This window comes from Gigantopelta aegis, chromosome 8, assembly GCF_016097555.1.
Source record: "Gigantopelta aegis isolate Gae_Host chromosome 8, Gae_host_genome, whole genome shotgun sequence".
NCBI classification, from domain to species: domain Eukaryota; kingdom Metazoa; phylum Mollusca; class Gastropoda; order Neomphalida; family Peltospiridae; genus Gigantopelta; species Gigantopelta aegis.
Genome location: NC_054706.1, coordinates 23,988,079 through 24,008,289, shown reverse-complemented (window position 1 = coordinate 24,008,289; position 20,211 = coordinate 23,988,079).

Sequence of the window (20,211 nt, the reverse complement as noted above, 5' to 3'; positions counted from 1 at the left end):
AAGGTAGTTGACCTGGTATGCATATTCAACGATATACATTATTGCTTAATATCAACAAGTATAATCGTATAGTTAATTAATAAAACGGTTAAATGTGACGGCTATTATATATAACGGGCGCAGCCATTTTGTATCATCCCAGTGAATACGCCCTTTGGCGAGCTGGTGGTTACGTAATACCTAACGTGTCACGTCAGGAATTAGTCTTCGAACTGAAGAAACAAAACATACCTGATTTTTGCGGATGCATCGAAATATTCTGTAATAATAGTCATCCCAGTAAGCCAGCAACAAATATATATTATTTTTAATACAAAATAAACCACCATCGTCAAAGTGTTGAAATAACTGTATTATGTTTGGTACATAAATTAACCCACGTACTGAAATAATAATCGGAGTGTTTTCTTAATTAACCTTAGTGACCTGTGCATGTGGTTTCTGATTGGCAGGTGTATATTTAGACGGTCCCCAGACACTGTGTCTAGACACACTAAAAAGACGTGCCTCTTTTATTAAGATCACAGGGTATTGTGTGTTAACCGCACGGACAACCCTCTAATCGTAATCGATCTGCCGTCCTGCTTTTATACTGTAAGTAATTCTGAAAAACCCTTGATTAAGTAGACTTTCCCATCTAAAATCACAAAACTGACCAATTACGTAGTCCCAAAGAAAAGAAAATTATCACTTGGGTTACGTGAGTGGTCGTTTTTGCTCGAACGTAGCATACCAATAGGCCTAATAATATGGGGGTTTTTTCTTTGGATTAAAAAAAAAATAAAAACACTGTAATTCCATTTCGTTCTATTGATGAAAATTGAAATATATTTAGTTAAATAGTTTATTATACTATCAAGTCATTTATGTTCTTTTACAAGTCAGGTTGATGAAAGCGAAGCACCTTGTCGTAAATTAGAGCGTTTGTTTACACTGTGCATAGAGGAGATGGACGGAGCTGACGTCACTTCGCCCCAAGCTATACCACCGGATGTCACAAAAACGAAACAAAATGGCTGCCCCCAGTTAGCAGGAATAATCACGTTTTGGTTGTATTATTAACTCTAAAATTACGCGTTTATCATTTGTTAAAGTGTCAGTATGTGTTTGGTGGTCCGGGTATGCATCTTTCCAACACATTGCTCTTGTTTGAGTCTACTCTACCTTTAATTTTGACATATAGTCTTAAAGATGAAACCCGCTACTGCTTTTGATTAGTAGCAGGGGATCTTTTATATGCACCATCCCACATACATGATATCATTCACCACGGCCTTTTTCATGGTGTACTGGCTGGAACGAGAAATAGCCCAATGAGCCCTCCGGCGGGTATCGATCTTAGACCGACCGCGCATTAGGCGAGAGCTTTACCATTGGGTCACCTCCAGTCCCGCCTGGTGAGAATAAGAACAAGAATGTAAGTTAAAATGTATTCTGTTTTTAACGATAACACTATTATAGCACGAAGGTTATTGAAACATTTAATAATTCTGAAACACTTTTTTAGAGTAACCCCGCAAAATATTGATTTTTTTTTATCTAGCAGCAGATCTTTTACACACTCATTTCCACAGACATGACAGACATACCATGGCTTTTGGCATATGTTGATGGAAAGAAATAAGGCAGCACTCCAAAACAAACAGGAAATAATTACTTCAACCAAAACCTCACGTCCATAATATTAGGAAGTCGATCATGTTACTGAAGTACAATGTCACATTACTGACGTCCAGACGTACATTTAATTGCATCTGTGTTCCTTTATACAGTCACATTACTGACGTCCAGACGTACATTTAATTGCATCTGTGTTCCTTATACAGACATTACGATGGTAATGGTTTTCCCTTCTTTCTTTCTCTCAGTTTGTCTGTACCAACCCACAGTTGATGTATCGGGGGTATTCAGTCGCACTTCAGACGTACGTTTTACGACTAAGCCAGATTCGACTCTTCCCCCCCCCCCCCCCCCCCCCGAGCAATACACAGAGAATAATACATGAGTGGAGTTTAGATACCATTTATCTAAAAACGAGATGTTTTAAAATGTATGTAACGAGCAAAAGCGAGTTTGATACGTTTTTAAACAAAGAGTTGTGAGATAAATGATATCTAACGAACAATAATGTATTATTCTATTTCATACATATCCTCAAAAACCAGGTGTTAAGCAAATTTTAATATCTTTATCGACTAAAAAATATTTACAACCCGTTGTATGATTGCCAGGTTAACTATACATCACAGTGTACTAGATTTCCATCGTGCTGTTTTTTATTGGATGTATGGCATTGGTGACCTGGTCAGCAGCCAGTCGTATGTCTTGAAATTGTTAACGCAGGTGCGTGTGTAAACAACTACGTGTTATCAAAAATAATGCATGGTGTTCTCACCAACGGGTGTGTAAGAAAATATGTTGATTGCTATGATTCTTGTGGTGTGCATCACAATTCTGATTAATGTCTTAGAATTGTGCAGTTTCCAGTACAACAAAAAGACTGTTTTCCTTTATGGGAATGAAGCAATAATACAACTATAACAAAATACACATTTTTAATTGTGTTTGTTGGTCTGTCGGGGCGGGATCTCTCTCAATCGGTAGAGAGCTCACTAGCCCGAGTACTCTGACTGTAAGAGAGCTAGACGGGCATTTGGACATGAATACGCTCTCATTACAGTCAGAGACTAAGCTATTTATTTTTTGGGGGGCAATTGCCGACAACCAAAAAGTTGTCAAAGATTTCCGCTCTAATACCACAACAATCCTATGTTTGACGTCACATACCTTTACATCGATAATTTTCGAATTAAATGATTAAAAAAAAAAAATCAGATATTAATCACTAATACACACACTACTGAAAGAAACCCGACAGCACTCACATTCAGCTAAGCTTCGACAAACTCCGGACAGCAGAATTCCAAGTTCGCCGACCTATATCGTGACGTTGCGTCACATGATCGCCCACTTGGCCATTCCATCTTCCAGGGACTGTCTCAAAACGACAAGTGCCCGACAATCACACAAAAAAAGTCTGTTTTGTGTAACGACACCACTAGAGCACATTGATTCATTAATCATCGGCTATTGGATGTCAAATATTTGGTAATTTTATCATAGTGTTAGAGAGGAAACCCACTACATTTTATCATCAGTAGCAAGTGGTCTTTTATAGGCCTATGCACCATCCCACAGACAGGATAGCACATAGAATTCTGCTGTCCGGAGTTTGCCGAAGCTTAGCTGAATGTGGGTGCATACAAAAGATTCCTTGCTGCTAATTGAAAATTCGACTTCCTCTGATGACTACAAATCAGAATTAGGTTTCACATCCAATTAAAGGAACTCGATTGAAATAGCCGATGATTGATCAGTAGTGTTGCTAAAGGAAACAAACTTTAATTTTTGTTTTCCTATATGTTTGTGTTTCTGTCTGTCTGCCTGTGTATCATTCCTTTTCTCTCAATCAAGTGTGCGTATGGGCCACTATTGGTTCCAGAAAGATATTTTAATTAAGGGTCAAATTAAACAAAGAAAACAAACACACGAACGTAACCCACAAGCCAGTCAAAACACGTCAACAAATAACAGTATGGTTGGTTTGGGGGGGGGGGGGGGGGGGGGGGGCGGGGTATTTTATTTCAAAAACAAAATATGTTTATCTTGTTCATAATGTATCAAATATCTTGTATTTCAATTACCTTTAAACAAAGGACACAGATTCCACAGTTTGGCGGGACCAAGATTGGTAAATTGTGGGTAGGATACTTCCAAGAAAACCAGAGGTGTTGCAAGAAATACCATCCAAATCAGGTAAGGAAGTAGGAATGCACCTTTGATACATAACATAATTATTATAGTATCAAAAACAAAATATGAAACAAAGAACAAAATATCCGACATGCCTAAAGATAACAAGCGAAAATAAGTTCTATTCTAATCTTCAAAGAACCACATAGTGTTAATGTTTTACCTTATTTATTTAGTTAGTTCTTAGTTCTTTAGTTAGTTAGTTAGTCAGTTAGTTATCTATTTGTTTCCCACTTTACTCACCGCCACCACTCTTGTAACATATGTAGGGAAATCTCCACACGTTGCCATATCCAACCATGAACCCGAGAAGCGAGAAGAAATACTCTATACATCGGTTCAAGTTCATTGTCGATGATTATGCCGTAATCTTTTAAACAAAATTGTCACTTATTATCAAATACAAAAACAGTGTAAAGTGTTCCGTTATGAAACATAAATATATCAGTTTAAGTTATATGTTATACCAGATAATTGCAATTTAATACATGCGGAAATTGTGTTCTCGTTTAATACATTAACTTTAAGTGCTTTAGTCCAAGCATGCTTCCATAATACGGTCCGGATTTGCGTCCTGGTCAGTACATGGAAATACTATATCTATATGTTTCCTGTTTATTTGCCTCGTGGGTTTTAGTTTTCCCATCTACCCAACGCAATTCTTTATATATGTTTGATATATTAATTGCTCGTGAAGCCTTTATAGTGGAGGTATTGCTTCAAGTATTGTTTACTTTCCAGAAACGGGCACCCAGCTAGTTCAAGGCTGGCACAGTGTAATGGACTTGGTACTTCAAGAGGTAGCTCTTGAACTTTAAAGAACTATCTAAATCGGCTAATGCTATTATGAATGGCATACACTGTCTTGTTCAGGTAAGGGCGGATACAATGTTTTATTACATCCTTGTGAAGCTGTGATATATTTGTCACAGAGATACAGGGTTCTACAGCCCATATGTGTTAGGTCCTACCTATTTTCTAACAAGAGTTCAGGGCAAATTATTTGCACTGGGATTCACTTGAGCTCTACCAGAAGGTACTCCACTTTGGTTACCCATTGGGAGTTGGTTGCTCACCCATTGGTTACCCGAGATGGCAGGTTATAGGAAGGAAATGTTTTATTTAATAACGCACTCAGCAAATTTTATTTACGGTTATATGGCGTCAGAATATTGTTAAGGACCACACAGATATTGAGACAGGAAACCCGTTGTCGCCACTTCATGGGCTACTCTTTTTTTTTTCGATTAGCAGCAAGGGATCTTTTATATGCACCATCCCACAGACAGGGTAGTACATACCACAGTCTTTGATATGCCAGTCTTGGTGCACTGGCTGGAACAAGAAATAGCCCAATGGGCCCACTGACGGGGATCGATCCCAGACCGACCGCGCATCAAGCGAGCACTTTACCACTGGGCTATGTGTCGCCGTGGCAGGTTATAGAGCGCATATGGAGGGCCTTGCTTCTAGCCACTCTGGGTTACCCGAATGGTATCGGCCATCCATGTTGCCAGGGAGGCACCGACAAACCAGGGAATGTTTTACATAAGCAATCAGTTTGACTGTCATCTTCCTGGCTGTGGCCGATTGTTTCATTCTAAAGAGGTGCAGGATATGTTTATCTTGTTCATAATGTATCAAATATCTTGTATTTCAATTACCTTTAAACAAAGGACACAGATTCCACAGTTTGGCGGGACCAAGATTGGTAAATTGTGGGTAGGATACTTCCAAGAAAACCAGAGGTGTTGCAAGAAATACCATCCAAATCAGGTAAGGAAGCAGGAATGCACCTTTGATACATAACATAATTATTATAGTATCAAAAACAAAATATGAAACAAAGAACAAAATATCCGACATGCCTAAAGATAACAAGCGAAAATAAGTTCTATTATAATCTTCAAAGAACCACATAGTGTTAATGTTTTACCGTATTTATTTAGTTAGTTCTTAGTTAGTTAGTTAGTTAGTTAGTTAGTTAGTTAGTCAGTTAGTTATTTATTTGTGTCCCGCTTTACTCACCGCCACCACTCTTGTAACATATGTAGGGAAATCTCCACACGTTGCCATATCCAACCATGAACCCGAGAAGCGAGAAGAAATACTCTATCCATCGGTTCCAGTTCATTGTCGATGATTATGCTGTAATCTTTTAAACGAAATTTTCACTTATTATCAAATACAAAAACAGTGTAAAGTGTTCCGTTATGAAACATAAATATATCAGTTTAAGTTATATGTTATACCAGATAATTGCAATTTAATGCATGCGGAAATTGTGTTCTCGTTTAATACATTAACTTTAAGTGCTTTAGTCCAAGCATGCTTCCATAATACGGTCCGGATTTGCGTCCTGGTCAGTACATTGAAATACTATATCTATATGTTTCCTGTTTATTTGCCTCGTGGGTTTTAGTTATCTCATCTACCCAAAGCAATTCTTTAAATATGTTTGATTTATTCATTGCTCGTGAAGCCTTTATAGTGGAGGTATTGCTTCAAGTATTGTTTACTTTCCAGAAACGGGCATCCAGCTAGTTCAAGGCTGACACAGTGTAATGGACTTGGTACTTCAAGAGGTAGCGCTTGAACTTTAAAGAACTATCTAAATCAGCTAATGCTAGTATGAATGGCATACACTGTCTTGTTCAGGTAAGGGCGGATACAATGTTTTATTACATCCTTGTTAAGCTGTGATATATTTGTCACAGAGATACAGGGTTCTACAGCCCGTATAGTGTTAGGTCCTACCTATTTTCTAACAAGAGTTCAGGGCAAATTATTTGCACTGGGATTCACTTGAGCTCTACCAGAAGGTACTCTACTTTGGTTACCCATTGGGAGTTGGTTGCTCACCCATTGGTTACCCGAGATGGCAGGTTATAGGAAGGAAATGTTTTATTTAATGACGCACTCAACACATTTTATTTACGGTTATATGGCGTCAGACATATTGTTAAGGACCACACAGATATTGAGACAGGAAACACGTTGTCGCCACTTCATGGGCTACTCTTTTTTTTCGATTAGCAGCAAGGGATCTTTTATATGCACCATCCCACAGACAGGGTAGTACATACCACAGTCTTTGATATGCCAGTCTTGGTGCACTGGCTGGAACAAGAAATAGCCCAATGGGCCCACTGACGGGGATCGATCCCAGACCGACCGCGCATCAAGCGAGCACTTTACCACTGGGCTATGTGTCGCCGTGGCAGGTTATAGAGCGCATATGGAGGGCCTTGCTTCTAGCCACTCTGGGTTACCCGAATGGTATCGGCCATCCATGTTGCCAGGGAGGCACCGACAAACCAGGGAATGTTTTACATAAGCAATCAGTTTGGACTCTCATCTTCCTGGCTGTGGCCGATTGTTTCATTCTAAAGAGGTGCAGGATCGGGTTTTATATATACATAGATATGTAATGTAGAATATTTGGTAATAAATTGTTAGTATTTTGAATATTAATCTGTTATTTGTTGACATCCTGCATTAAATTTGTTTAATTAAGCATTTTAGTTATTGTCATTCACATAACATTCAACAATATTTTATCCATCCATCCATTCATCCATTTATCCACCCACTCATCCGTCTACTGATCTTTCCATATCTCCATCAGTCCACTGTTCCTTCATCCATCCATCCATCTACCAACCCATGCGTTAATTCTTGTGTCTATCCATCCATCCATCTGTTAGATCGTGTGTTCCAATGTACATTAATCAAGGCATGTGTGTGTGTGTGTGTGTGTGTGCGGGAAGGTCGACCCCCCCCCCCCCCCCCCCCCACGCTGAAGCAAATACAGTGCAGCTTGTCTCGACCACACTAGAAACTGCACTTGTCACGGTCTAGACCTTCACACACACACACACACACACACACACACACACACACACACACACACACACACACACACACACACACTGTATAAATTCCTGCACGTGACGTGCACCTCTTAATTACGGTTATGAAATAACATTCATACAAATGAAAACTATCACACCAGATGTGCGGCTTTCTACTTTGGTATAGCCTACAAATTATATTTTTTAAATTACAAAACTTACCAAATGTTGAATGAAGTTCTCGGCTTACAATGAAACACACAAATCCTCGGGTCCAATCCACCACTATTTTATCACATTTGCTGGTGCAATAGAAACAACATACCAGAACGTAACACAGGAATAAACCCACACTTTACACAGTGCAGTGGAGGATCCAGAAGATCATTTAGGGGGCCCAATGTCATATGGCCAATCGCCACAAATGTTCCCGGAGGGATTCCTTAACGTTAAAATTTTTAATTAAAACATAATTCTGGCAAAATGTAGGGGAGGTGAGACCCTGCCCTCCCCCCCCCCCTCTTAGATCCGCCACTGAGATGTATCGGTGAATATCCCAACAGTTCTAGTTGCAACCAAAACTGTTGGTACATTCACCGATACACCTAGAACGAGGCAGTTAGAGAGCTAAGTAGTATACTTTTTGGGGGGTTCTGCGCCACAATCAGTCGCAATTTCTTTTGTTCAGTTCCTTTTGTCCCAATTTCCTTCGTCACGCGGGCCGTCTATTGTATAAAAGGGGGATAGTAACAACTTTCTCTTTTGGCCGTTTCAATTTGCGCCCAAATTTCTCAATCAAATTTGCGCACTTTTTCTCTTTGGCAATATACTTTTCTCCATTCAAAATTCCATAGCACCATTACCCCCCCCCCCCCCCCCCTCCTCCCCGTATGGCGTATGGGGACTCTTTGATTTAGGGGGGCTGGAGGGGTTGATTTGCCCGAAATGTTACCGAGATAAAAACTGATTTTTCCCAGTTTTGCCCCCCCCCCCCGGGTCGTACGCCCATGCTTGCCCTCCTCCTCACCCCCCCCCCCCACACACACACACACCTTTCCTGTCCTGGACGGAGGAGCCGGCCGAGGCCTGCTTTTGTGCCCAGGACAGGCGTGCGCTACAACAGCTAGCTCTGAATGTGCACATAAAGCCCTATGACCTGGCCTAACTTCAGCTTGTTTTCATGGATTCATTCATCATTCTCGCTTAAGATATTCGCAGTTACCCGGATTGGAATAACTAGGACTTAGAACTTAGGACCAAGGTAGGTGTTTACATATTATACTTACATGCATTTTTTTTCCCAGTGAGATCGCAACTGTTTAGCTATTTCTTGTTAAATCTTAACATTGTGCTACATTATAGAACTGTATTTTTTTCTCTACGTCATCTTACGATTACCTAGTGTTAACTTGCCCATCCAAACCTTAAAGTGTATTAATCATAGAACACTAGATCACTCAGAAATTAAACCTACCGAAATGGAAACTGCTACACCCAAAATCAACCAAACTAACGGGCCTAACCCACATACCATAGACAGTGTAGCGGAAATGCATGTCCATGTTCAAGACATGATAGAAACAAGTGAGGATAAAACTCTAGCAGTCTCCCCAAGTTCCCCAAGGTCCCCCACTCCACCCCCACCCCACCCCCACCCAGTAAGTCCGCAGCCAACAACACAGATATAAACCCCGATGTCGAATGTGTACGCTTAAATCCCCAGTCTAGGACAAAGGAGCTAGCCCGCAAACTAGCACACAAATCGACCAACCGACCTGTCCCTCCTCCTTCCAAAGAAATTCAAACGGACCAAACTGAAAGCATCGCGTCTGCAACGATAACCTTAGACCAAGCTAGCTTAGACTTAGATACAGGTTTAACGTGCTCCTATACCTCAGTGGTTTCGAACACGCCTACCCCGAGTCCGGCCTCCGATATGATCGGTGGTCTGACTCGGGGCAAGAGAACCCTAACTAATAAGACTATTTTGAAATTTTGAAATTTAATATCAAAAATAATAAACTAGGTAATGGGGAGTTTAATAAATTTTGACTGCGTCCTTAAATATAAATATGCTTATTCTAAAATAATTAATAATTTTAATTTGCCGCAAATTTAGATGGGGAAGTCTAAAAATAAATAGATTACCAAAGTTATTTAGTCCCCAGAGGTAAGGAGGAAGGGTAGGATGGTCAGCCCAACCCACAGAAAAATTATATTAAATTTAATATTAAATAGGTCAATATACAAAATTATTATAAAAGATTACCAACCCTATTTCGGGCCTAAGTGTGACCAGGAGGGGGGGGGGGGCAAGAGGGGAGGCCGGAACCTGCACTAAACCTACGGCCAAACCGCCTACGCCCTGTGGCCTAAAAGTAACCCTAACCACCGGCATCCCAAACCCCACTCCCCCACACCACCTCACCGTGTCCAACCGCAGCCCGATCCAGTCATGGCGACCAATTGACCCCTCTGTACAGCGTGATTGACAACCGCGCTGGACAAATCATATTTCGCGGTTCAAACACTACGGGGCCCAAATTTGCTTGGACGCCATTAGGTTAGACAGCTTTTTTTTTTCGATGTGTAACGTTTTTGTATAGTTAGCATTAAAAGTAGTTAAAATAATTGTCTCCTCCAACTGAATCATAATCATAGTAAAGATATACTTCTGCTGACAAGTGTTAATAGCGATGACAGCTATGCGGAGCCTACGATTGACGTAAAATCAGTGTTTTTCCGTGAAACACGTCACGTGACATGGTATTGAAAGTGAAATTTTGCCGAAATCCATCAAATCCTGATTTTATAAAGAGGGGATGGGGCATCCAAACGTACACAGCCCTAATAGGTCTTGTTAGTATACATAACTGGAGGTCCAAAGATGTGGTCCCCACTAACCCACCTTCTGGCTATGCCAGTTGTGATTTGTTGTTTGTTGGGGGGTTAATTTCGTGTATTTTTTTTTTTTTTTTTAAACAATATTTATTCATTTGAAATAAATGAAATGGATCGGCAAACAAGCTGGAGGCCTATGTAAATGCCTCTCCACGATATAATTTGACATAATACATTAACTGAAGTAAATGATGAACATGAAAGATAACATTACATAAATAACATTTCAGCCATTGTATACAAACTACAAATACTTTGTTAGATATAGAACTCGCATTCGTAAATATACTTGAGCTACGTGTGCAAACCATATATAATATAAATTTTAAGCGAAACATGCAAATGGTGCACCAGACTAATATAATAATAATAATATATATACTAGGTAATGTATAATTATAAAGTGATCGCTTTGTTAAAGTAATAAAATTGTGCACAGATTGTACTATCTTTAGGTTCAATTCAGAAGGATAATCCTTATTTCCAAAAAGCACTGCTTTAATGTCGAAGCCTCTGTTATAAAAGAACAAAGGACAACACAACAGAAAGTGGACTGCATCTTCAAAAGGATGCCACAACAATAAGGATTATCATAAATGTGGCTTAAAAATCTGTGGCTACAATGTATAATTTGGTTTGAGCGTGATCTAAAATCTAAAAAGTATTTATGTGGTGTTTGTTTTAGTGGAAATATTGCCTTTTTAAATTTGTTAAAATCGTTTAAATTTCTAATATTAATATCGAGGGCATTCCAATCCCGAACAGCTGACGGCAAAAATTATTTCTTATATAGTTCTGTTCTAGCACGAATGTTTTTCAATTCATCAGCATTTCGAAGCGGATAATTCCTCACTGTCATTACTGATTGTGGCACTAATGTTGATAAATAATTAGGAGTTATACCTGTAATCATTTTATAAAAAGTACATGTTTTGTGGAATTTACGACGTTGGACTAAGGGAATAAATCCTGTTTCATTATAGATTTATTGTGGTTAGTGCCCCTAACAGCACCACAAATTGTTCGAAGAGCATCCAGATGAAATTGTTCCAATATTTTTGCTTGACCTTCGGTACAATTATCCCATATATAGTCACAATAATCGAACAACGGTAGAATATATGATTTATAAAGCATTTCTAGGGTTTTCCTATTTAAACGATACTTTAGGCTACGGAAACAATTTATCATAGGGCTAACCTTTTTAACCACTTCTTCAATATGACAATGCCACTGCCCATCATTCTGAAATGTTAGACCAAGATGTTTGTGGTTTTTAACCTCTTTTATTTTGGAATCACCTAAGTACAAATCTCTTTGGGTTTTGGTATGAATTTTTCTTGAGAAGGTAATAGATTCTGTTTTACCAGGTGCGAACTTAACTTACCACTTGTCTGCCCAGTCTGATATCAAGCACAAGTCTGCCTTTATCATACGATATCCCAAAGCATAATCATCATCCAAAGTAATAAAAAGAGAAGCATCATCGGCAAATAATCTAATATTACAACTAATATTATCAACAATATCGTTGATATAAACCAAAAACAGGAGAGGTCCTAATACCGATCCCTGTGGTAGCCCAGCCAATACGGATTTATTATCAGATGTACACCCATTGATCACCGTTTTTTTGCATACGATTTTCTAAATAACTCTTAAACCACAGGATGAGTTTTCCACGTATTCCATTTGTCTGTAATTTATACAATAAACCTTTGTGCCATACGCGATCGAAGGCTTTGCTAATATCGCAAAATACTGCCTTGACCTCTTTCCCATCATCCATTGCTTTAGAGAGATAATTATAAAGGTCTGTCAACTGATAACCTGTGGAATCACCAGGTCTAAAACCAGACTGCAAATAAGATATTATTTCATTATCAAGAAAGAAATTTGAAATATATTTCATAACGCATGTTTCAAATACTTTAGATAAACAGCGTGTTAAGGCCACTGGCCTGTAATTACTGCACAAATGAATACTACCTTTCTTATGGATGGGAACGATGAGTGACTGCTTCCAAATAGTGGGAAATATAGAATTAGACAGAGACAAGTTAAATAATTTCGTCAACGGGTTGGCTAAATATTTTCCAATTTTCTTAATAATTGTGTTATTAATTAGATCAGGACCACTGGCTTTTCTTACATTTAGAGATAATAAAACATCTTCGACTTCTTTTTCCTGTAATTTTATTTCTTTCAGTTGATTAATGATCTTATATTGATTCATTGGTACGTCTTGGTCTGGTTTATCAACTGTGGCTTGGTTTATAAAATAATTGTTCATTACGTTTGCAATATCCTCATCACTCTCATAAAGAATACTATTGTTTTCAATAACTGGAAATGTTGATTTGGAATTATCTTTTTGTTTTATATATCGTTTGAGAACCTGCCACCAAGATTTACTCCCGTGTTCATTATTTAATAAATTGTCCAGTTTCATATTGTAATCATATTTAGCTCTATGGATGCTTGAAATAACTTTGTTACGCGCCTCTCTAAATAGCTCCCAATATTTTGGTTTTTAATTCTAATATTCACCCATACAGCTTCCAGACCATTTACTTCCAAGTCCAACATATGCTTATAAAAATATACATTCTTTAACATAGATAGCCTTGGTTTTGGCTTTGGTTTTATAAATAGGGCAAGTGCCGTATATCGCTTGGTTCAAGCAGTGCAGCTATGTAAGAACACACACCCATAAACTTCGCAATCCCACAATCTAAACCACTGCCTGCATAATTTTTGCACAGGCAACTGTATCCTGTTAATAGTTTTTAACCTTTCGTGAATAAAATTATGGTACACTGATAGCATTCCCCCACGCCTTGTATTTTAATGTTACTGATCACGCCCCCCCCACACACACACCACCCCCACCCCACTTTAAAAAAAAATAAAAAAAAAAAACATTTAACGCAACCCGACCAATAATAAAGACGTCACGGTTTTAAACAAGTCGAGGGTCGTCGCCGCGCCTTTTGTTCTCGTTCCTCGGCATATCGGGATTCCATTAATATAAAAGTCGAACAACAACAACAAAAATTAAGATGAAAAAGAAGAAAAAAAACAAGACATTTTAATTTATCAGTCCTGACAAGAAAAGTTAGCATAGGATGTTTTAAATGTTCTTTTGGTTGCATTCGACGTTCGTCACTTCCGGGTTCTTTTGCTTCGATTTACTGAAGTAAAAATGGTTTCGTCAATTTAAATCACTTTGTCATCGTAAATGTTCCCTGTAGTGAACACTTGAATATCTCCTTTTGTAGGTTTTTTAATTAAACAATGATATTTCTAAATACATTAAGGAGAAAACTTAACCGGCAGATCGGTTGATTTTGCTATCGACATATGCAAATCGGCAGCCATTGTTGAAAGTTTGTCTAACGTGTGTCGGGGGCGTGGTTAACTCGTCATACGGAGGGGTCAATTAAATTAAAAATAAAGTATTATTATTGGAATGTCACTAGGAGAGTGACTAGACTGTAAAAGTATGTTGTCCATTGTTGAGTGACACAACAGACCCCTTTAGGGAGTAATTATTGAAGAAGTTGAGGAAAGTTTTGCGTGTCCAGCCCGCCGTGAAGAGAGAAACGCACCCTGAAAATCAACAAAACGAACCCGAGGTGCCCCCTCGGTCCGCCTCCTGAACATGAAGATTATGTCACTCAACAGACGATGTCACCACTTTTAATCTATAAAAACCGTGACAGAATACAAGGTATAATTGACCAGGGTACTGTCACGAGCTATATCTATTTAATTCTTTGACGGCAAAGGCCATACCCGTCCTACCAGTTATGGGGTCTTTAGAGCCGTTTGTATAAATTTGTAGGTAATTAGAATATTTTTCCCCCATAATAATCCTAAAACGGGTATTTTTTAATACTGGTAGGTCTTATTTGAGCCAATTCAGTTTTAATTAAAAAAAAATTACCTTGGGCGAGGGGGGGGGGGGGGGGGTTAAAGAGCACATGGCTTTGAATCTAGCACTACAATCACTTATAGGTAGATTCGCCACCTCAAAATCGTTAGCAAATTTCAATAGATAAGAATAAATGGATATATTAGAGTCTCGGACTGACTGAGTATAAAGGGAGATAAGATTATTAATAGGGTTATCTCTAACCAGATTTTTAATTTTAAATAAATGTTTAAGTCCCTGTTTAATTCGTCTAAGGGTCAGTGGTAAGACTCCAAGTTCAGCCAAAACACTATCATGGGGCGTGCAAACAGAGGCCCTAATAATAGTACATAGTGCCCTGTTAAATACACTCTCAAGTTTCTTAAGCTGGGTGTCACTGGCACAGCCAAAGGCTGCGCTCCATATTGAAGTCTTGAGACTATGAACGCCTCAAAAATCATAAGCAGAGTTTTCCTATCATTCCCCATGGGACTGCTGACAATACTTTTAATAAATTAATATAATATTTACAAATGCCAACCGCATTGGCTATATGCTCTGCAAAAGTGAGTTTTTGGTCAACGGTCACTCCTAAAAACGGACCGATTTGACTTGTGTTATTATTTTATTATTATATAATAAATCTTATTTCGGCGCTGGTTGTCCGATTCTACCCAAAATTGATATGCATCAGGTTTTAGATTGGGAAATGGTAACCCCCCCCCCCCCCCCCCCCAGTCCTCTGACCAATTTTGTAATTTTTAAATCCAACTGGAGGTCTTTTTTATCCACATCAAAAGTATTTCCAACACTCCAGAAGGCTGTATCGTCTGCAAACCGACCGATACTTAACTGAGAGATTTTAGATATATTGTTATTGAGAGATTTAGCCAAATCATTAATAAAAATGCCAAACAGAGTCGGGGCAATCACTGACCCCTGGGGGATGCCATTTTCCAGTTCCAAACAGGGTGAAGAGTAGCCTTTATAGTTAACAGTAAAACTTCTATTACTTATAAATATATCAATAAAATTTTTTTTTTTTTTTTTTGTAACAGTCCATGTCTCCATGTCGTAAGCCTTTTCAATATCCACAAAGACACCCGCCACCTTGTGTTTCCTCCTAAACGCATTTTTGACCTCGGTCTGTAAACGAACAAGGTGGTCGGTTGTGGAGTGTTTTTTTCTGAACCCACTTTGAAAATTTTTAAATAAATTATTGAGTTCCAAAAAGTGGGAAAGGCGGATGTTAACCATATACTCCATGGTTTTACAGACACTGGACGTTAAAGAAATCAGACGATAATTTTTTGGGTCGGTAGGGTCCTTTCCCGTCTTAGGTATGCATGCTTCCACTTGAGGGGGAGGTAACCCTGTTTCCAAATAAGGTTGTAAAGCTCCAAGAAAGCTCAAGTACATTAGTGGGCATATGCTTAAAAAATAACTAAATTTATCAGCCCCTGGAGCTGAGCCTTTGCGATGCTGAAAAGTCTTGAGCATTTCTTGGAGGGTAAAAGGCATGTCATACTCGCTACCGCTCCCACGGAATTTAAAATTAAGGGGAATTTTTATCATATTTTTCCATATACATTTTACGTTTCTGAAAAGTTTTTGAAAAATTAGAAGACGCCGAATTTTGTCTAAACGTTGCTCCGAGGAATATCAACTTTAGCTTGATTGGTTATATAAACCTTACTATTTTTTAAAATATTTGAAAAACTGCCCGGTTTCCCCTGAATTCTCTTGATCTTAGACCAGACCTCCCTCCCAGTAGTGCTTTCGCCAATGGAGCCGACAAATGTTTCCCATGAGGCTTTTTTTCTTTAGCTATGGGTATGAATAAGTTTATATTTAGCATTTTTAAAATTATTAATATTATCTTCTGTCCTATTTTTAAAAAATTATTTCTTAATTTATTTCTTAATTTTTTTAAGTAAATTTAATTCATCAGTCCACCAAGGCACTGAATTAATTTTACCTTTATTGCCGCGTGCCGGAATAGTTCTAGCAGCAATATCAATAATTATTTTAATTAAATTATCATTAAAAACATCAATATTAGCGTTTCTAATCTGCTCAAGATTAATATTAGCGCACATATTCTCAAAACGGGGCCAATCTGCTTTATTAAAATTCCAATTATGTTTTTGTTTACTGGGTTCTTCCCAGAGGCAATTTTTTTATTATAAACGGTTTTAACAGGAAGGTGGTCTCTACCAAATTCAATGAGCACCTCCCACTCACACTTAGTTGCCACGCCCCTCGAAATGAGGGTGGCGTCCAGACACGACCAAGTGTGATGAGAATCCGAAAAGAAAATGGGGGTGCCATCATTTAAACAGACCAAATCATTATTATCCATAAAATTTTCTAGCGTTTGGCCTGGTAAATTGGTAACATTGGAACCCCAAATAGCATTATGACTTAAAATCATCTGTAATTAAAATACTAGTATCCGAATTATTGTTACCAATATTTTTAGAATAATCATTTACAGTTAAATTAACATTAGATGCACCCGGATGAACATAAAAATTAAATATATTAAAATTATAATTAGCGCCGTGTATAGACATCCCCATCGATTCTATACTAAAACGCAAAAGAAACGCAGGTTCTCATTAAATTGGATATAAAATATTAAAAAAACAAAACGAAATGAAGATTTCAACATTTATTTTGGAGCTACACCAATTCGGCACACATTGGTGTTGGAAATTTTTGATTGAATTCCTTTTTGGCTATTGTTTCATGTCATAAAGTAGGGTGGGGGTCCATGTTAAAAATGTGAAAGAGACGACCTGTAGCATTGTCAAAGTCAGTATCGCGTGTGACCACCCTGGGCATTCAAACAGGCAGTGCAACGTCTCCTCATTGAGTTGACAAGCCGTTGAAAGAATGCCTGAGGGAGTGAGTTCCATTCATGGACCAATGCTGCCTCCAGCGCCTGCATATTCTGAGGTTGTCCGCGAGCCTGAAGGCGACGTCCGATTTCATCCCAGACGTGTTCGATAGGCGCCATGTCCGGTGATAAGGCTGGCCACGGCAAACGTTGGGATGTTGTGCTGAGCCAGCAACGCCTGTGTTGCCCTGGCAGTGTGCGGCCTGGCATTGTCTTGCTGCAGCAAGCGCACACGTGGGTGAGCGGCAAAGAAGGGAACGACGTGATTGTTGATGACGTCATTTTGGTACACGGCGGCATTAACGCGTTGTCTGAACACATGAAGTTGTGTTCTGTGGTTGAATGAGAACCCCACCCCACACCATCACACTACCCCCGCCCCATCGGTCGGCCTGCAGAACGCAGCAGTCGGAGTAACGTTCATGTCGACGTCGCCATACTCGGATTCGGCCATCAGCGTTGGAAAGATTGTAACGGCTCTCATCAGTAAACAGAACTTGTTGCCACTGGCCACGTCGCCATCTTTGATGTTGTTGCGCCCACTGTTGACGTTGTTGGCGGTGCCGAGGGGTCAATATTGGTCCCACATAAGGACGGCGGTTACGGAGTCCTGCTGCCCTCAGACGGCGTCGGACGGTATCGGCGGACACTGGACCACGTGGACCACGCACCTGGTGAGCGGTGTTAGCTGCTGGCAGCATCCGATTCCTAAGGTGGGTCACCCGGATGTACCGGTCTAGGGCTGCGGTTGTCACCCTCGGGCGGCCGGTGCGTGGTCGATCGTTCACAGATCCAGTGATTTGGTGACGTTGAGAAAGGCGTGCGATTGTCGAAACATGACATCCCAATTGTCTGGCTACAGCAGTACGGGTCTGTCCGGCTTGCAACATCCCGATGGCCATCCCTCGCTGGAGTTGCGTCAGTCGCGGCATTTTTAAAATGTGATTCTGTTGTCTGTCACTACTCAAATTGAATTTATGCGATTAAATCCAGGTGTGTAGGCTTTATAAGCATTACAATGAACGTGTTTTGAGAATTCGTGACGTCACACAGGTAATGAAATTGACACGCAGGTGGGACTGCGGTGTGGGTGTGTGCCATGTCCTTTAACACAGTTGAGGTTCAATTCCACCAAAGATACTGCTTTACAAAGTGCAATTCTTTCGCATTTTCAGGACCTGCGTTTCTTTTGCGTTTTAGTATATATTGGGGTGTGTGGCAACATGTGGAAGTCTAGAGTGGGCGAAGCCCTCTTTAATAAAGGTAGCTATGCCCCCTACCATTCTGCTTCCCGGGTTTTACAGTATTTATATCTCGTTTAAATAACTAATGTGGATATATTCATGTTATTTCAAAACAATTACACTAATAAATATATAATCGGGGCGAATCGACTCACTTTTGGGGCGAAATGACTCCGTACTAATAAGATTTTAGAACGAACCAACCCTGGGTGAACGGGTCAAAGGGCGAAACAACACAGGGTTCGAAATGGTTTTTGGGCGAAACGACCCGGTTTCAACAGAAATTGGTCTGCACATGTCGTAATTTTACTGCTTTGGCATTCAGGCATATAAATACTGTATTATACATAAATGCTTATTGATTATACTTTTGATATGTATTTATGATGTTGAATTAGTTAATACAGACATACTACGATAAACTGTTCAATTCTGCTACTTGAAATTCTGATTTCGACATATAGCCGCTTTCCGCAAGTATCAATAACAACAACAACAAGATGGTGGCTATGCACCTGTGCACCCGCACAGTACACGGCAACCATTCCCAGTCTGGAGCTCCACGCGGTAAGACGTGTTTGTTTCGCTTGTGCACACTGCACGTGCTTTCGTGTGCTCGACTTGGGGGTCCTTCATTTCGTTGTTTTTGTCAGCGAAATGAAGTTTTCTACTGGGATGTATGCGGCCATTGGAACAGATTGAACGCTGGAACGCTTCTCGTTTCGACAGTCTGCACCACCAGGTTGGATTCTTTTTCAGCGAGATTCCTCGCCTCCACGTTTTTCTCCGTCTGACTATGTTGACTTGTTTTTTCGTGACTCGTATGACGGCCATTCTGCAGAACGCCACGGTTGTTCGCGTTTAGTCTCTACATGTCCGAGCCTGTCCTAGCAGCACTGGAAGATTGACCGCCTCACTCTAAGAAGAAATAGGAAGCGGGGTCGGCCCCTACTATTCTTTTTCTAGACTTTACATTATTTTATAGTGATACCATTTCGTATCCTCCGGAGTCGGGCCCGTCCGCACCACTATACCAACCCATGACGACTGGACTATACCCTAGTCTGATACTCTACTCGTTCAGACGGATCCGGCTTCTCAAGATCTGTATTTCAGCACAGCACTACACCTTCAACGTCTATCGACTGTCAATCTAGGGGTTTTCTTGACGGGATGCAACCCATCTCGTCCCTTTAAGCTGTGCACCCAAACGGCCTTAACGAGGCCACTCGCGTGGACATATCGATCGGACTTTAAACGTTTAGATCTGCGTTCAAAATTTTATGTCGAAATTACTTCTTTTTTGTAATATTATTAAATAGTCCGATCCTCTCTTCTTTCTCTTATTTAATTTTGGACTGTCCTTCTAAAATGCTCCAAATTATATAAATATTCGGCCGAGCAGTCAATTCTTTTTTATTTATTTTTTTGGCTTGTAACCTTTTTCTTTTTTTTCTTTAATTTATTAACTTTTTTACTAATTGCTATTTTCAAAATTCTGCCCATTTTCGGCGGATCCGTAAAACTATTAATTGTTACTTCCCCCGAAAAGACAACTGGACTCGGTGAAGATATTTTAAC